The 3,092-nt window shown below is 34.4% G+C and overlaps 1 non-coding gene across 1 annotated transcript; it reads left to right on the top strand.

The window, feature by feature from the left end:
* Positions 1-1,490: 1,490 nt before the first annotated feature.
* Positions 1,491-1,597, top strand: LOC138159240 (U6 spliceosomal RNA). The gene has a single exon (XR_011167842.1). It is a non-coding gene; the product is annotated as a U6 spliceosomal RNA (small nuclear RNA).
* Positions 1,598-3,092: the final 1,495 nt, after the last annotated feature.

The raw sequence follows: 3,092 nt of genomic DNA, 5'->3' as shown, positions 1-3,092 counted from the left end.
AGGAGAATTGACCAGATTTTATCTGTCATTTCTTATATTTAGTAGCAAATGTGTCTCTAAATGAATGATATATTTTTGTTGTTCTTGTTGTTGTTCTTGCTTTGAGCGTAGATGGGGAATAAGTTGGTGACCAAAAAGGAAAAGAGAGGAAAACCTCCAGGCATAAAATGAACTCATTGCAATAATATACATTGATAGTTATCTGAGGACTCAGGAGCCCTAGAGACAGGGGGTGATATTAGTCATAAGTCTAGAGCAGACCTAAAATGATCTAGTTCATTTACCATCATTTCATACATGTGGAAACTGAAGCTCAGTGAAATTAAGTGATTTTTGTTGAGGCCATATAGGTAATTTGAGGTCAAAATTTTACCCAGATCCTCTCATTTTCAGAGTCAGTGTTCTTTCTATGACACTATCAGATCAGCATTTTGAGGTGGACCCCCACTGAATGTCTGAATAGCATCCTATGTTGTCAAATCAGCTAATAGGAATGTAGCAGCAAAGATGGTTCCCTATATTTTCTTTTTATAACTAACAGTTCCTACATCTGACATTTGCTAAGGATAGTACCTCAGTTTCTTGGTTTAAAATGGTTAGTAATGGAGCATGGTATTGTGTGTTACATTTGACCCCAGACATACACTTTAGAATTTTGAAACCTATAATTGTTTGAAGGTATGAAAAGAAGTAGAAAAAAGAAGTAGAAAGAGGAGGTAGGGATGAAATTTTCCTCATCCTATGATTTTGCATATTTATTATACTTGTTCTTGTGACCTTGACTGTATTTAAGAAATATTTACCTATACATTTCCTGAAGCCGAGAGGCCATTGTTCCATGGTGACATATATAACTATAGACTGACTAAAGTTTTAAGGCTCATTGAATATAATGTTAGCTAAAAGCACAAGGGTGTCATTAAGTTTTTTCATGTCTTAAATTCCTGACAACTCAACTCTCCAGAGCCAGTCTACAAATTCTAAAGCCCTTTTTGCACAATACAAAGGTTGATATTCACTCAGGGCTTCTTCCCAATCTCCCTCCCTCCAATTCTTTGCATATCAGAGTATCTTGAATTTATGAGATAGACCATAGCAGACAGCTGCCAGCATCTATAATGGACTTTAATACACTGGGCAGCAGTCAATGTGGGTTGAAGTAGTTTAGGAAACATTCATAAGAGAGTTAGAAATTGAGCTGGATGTTATAATGGGAAAAGGACTCATGAAATGGAGAGGAGAGATATTCTACGTAGAGAGAACAGTCCAAAAACAAAAATGGAACTAAGAATGATTGAGATATAGTAGGTGAACTAACGCATATTCAGAAGTATCAGTACCCAGCTTTAGGAAGGTAGGCCAAGGCTAGTTTTTGAAGTGTCTTGAATGTCAATGTAATGATACCAGGCTTTAATTTATGGGTAATAAAGAATCACTGTAGGCTTTTAAGTAGGGGATTGAGCTCATAAAAGTAATGTTTAAGAAGACTAGTGCTTTCTTTGGCATCACACATACTGAATTTGGCATGATACAGAGAAGATTAGCATGACCTTTATGCAAAGATGATACACAAATTCATACTATTTTCCATATTTGGGAGAGATTAAATGGATAATTTTGTTGTAATTATATTTAAAAAGTTTTTCACAGACAAAATTAAAATGAAAAGGAAACTGGAGGAAAATTATAGCAAATTTCCCTTATGAAAGTTCCATTTCTCAAATATATAAGGAACTGAGTTAAATTTATAAAAATAAAATCCATTCACCAATTGGCAAATTGTCAAAGGATATGAGCAGGTAATTTACAGGAAAAAAAAGAAATCAAAGCTATCTATATTCATGTGAAAAAATACTCTGTCGTCAATAATTAGAGAAATGCAAATTAAAACAACTCTCAGGTACCACACATATTTATTTGATTGGCTAACATGACAGAAAAGGAAAATGACAAATGCTGCAGGGGATATGGAAACAATAAGTACACTAATTCCCTGTCCATGGAGTTGTGAGCTGGTCGAACCAATTTCAGAGAACAGTTTGTAACTATGGCCAAAGCAATTTGTGCTTGCCATTTGAACCAGCAATATAGATTTTAGGTCTGTATCCCAAAGAGATAAAAGAGAAAGGAGTACATCTTATATATGCAAAAATATTTAAAGCAGTTGTTTTGTGGTGGCAAAGAGTTGGAAATTGAAGGGATGCCCATCAATTGAAGAATGGTTGAACAAGTTATAATATATGATTGTGATGTAATGCTCTTGTGCTATAAGAAATAATAGAGGAATTGAATTGTATTGTATTGTATTGAAACGTTTTGTTTCTGTATTGCAAGATTTCCAGATTAGCACCACTGTGAGACTTCTTCTGCAACAAGGTAAAAACAATTAAACAAGAATAAAAATGTAGTGACATCTTCTGAAAGTGCATAGAGCATTCCACACTTGTAGTCATCCCAACCTCTTTTTCTTTAAATATTAATTGGGTTTTCTTTTTGTTAACAGAAATCTATTTTCTTACAGATTTTTACTGGCTGCTCCATATATCTAGAATTCTCTCCCTCCTTATCTCTCACTGCTGGTTTCCCTGGCTTCCTTCAAATTCTGCTAAAAGTTTACCTTCTTCAAGAAGCCTTTCCTGATCCCATTTACTGCTTGTCCCTTGCTTCCTTTATCTCCTATTTGTCATATATCTTGTTTCTATGTATTTGCTTGCTTCTTGTCTCCCCCATTAGACTTTGAGCTCAAGAACAAGAACATTCTTTTTTTTATCCTAACTACTTAACATAGTTCCTGGCATGTAGTAAGTACTTAACATATTATTGATTTACTAAAAAGGGGGAATGAAGAATATTAAGTAAGTAAGAGAAACTGAACCAGAGTATGTGAACAGGAGTGAAATATAAGAAGAGAAATAAAGGAAGGAGATACATTGTGAAGGACTTGGATTGCCAAATGAAAGAGTTTGAATTTAGTTCTAAAGGAAGTCAATGAAATTTATTGGATTACAGAAGACACGTTAAAGTGTGAATTTAAGGAAAATTACCTTGATTCCTATGTGGAAAACAGAGTAGAATGGGGAGGGACTTGAGGT

Source organism: Petaurus breviceps, unplaced genomic scaffold, assembly GCF_028583685.1.
Source record: "Petaurus breviceps papuanus isolate PSGF00001 unplaced genomic scaffold, PetGlider_PUasm1.0 175, whole genome shotgun sequence".
Classification (NCBI taxonomy): domain Eukaryota; kingdom Metazoa; phylum Chordata; class Mammalia; order Diprotodontia; family Petauridae; genus Petaurus; species Petaurus breviceps.
Note: the sequence above shows the minus strand (reverse complement) of the source record. Positions and strands in the feature narration are given on the sequence as shown.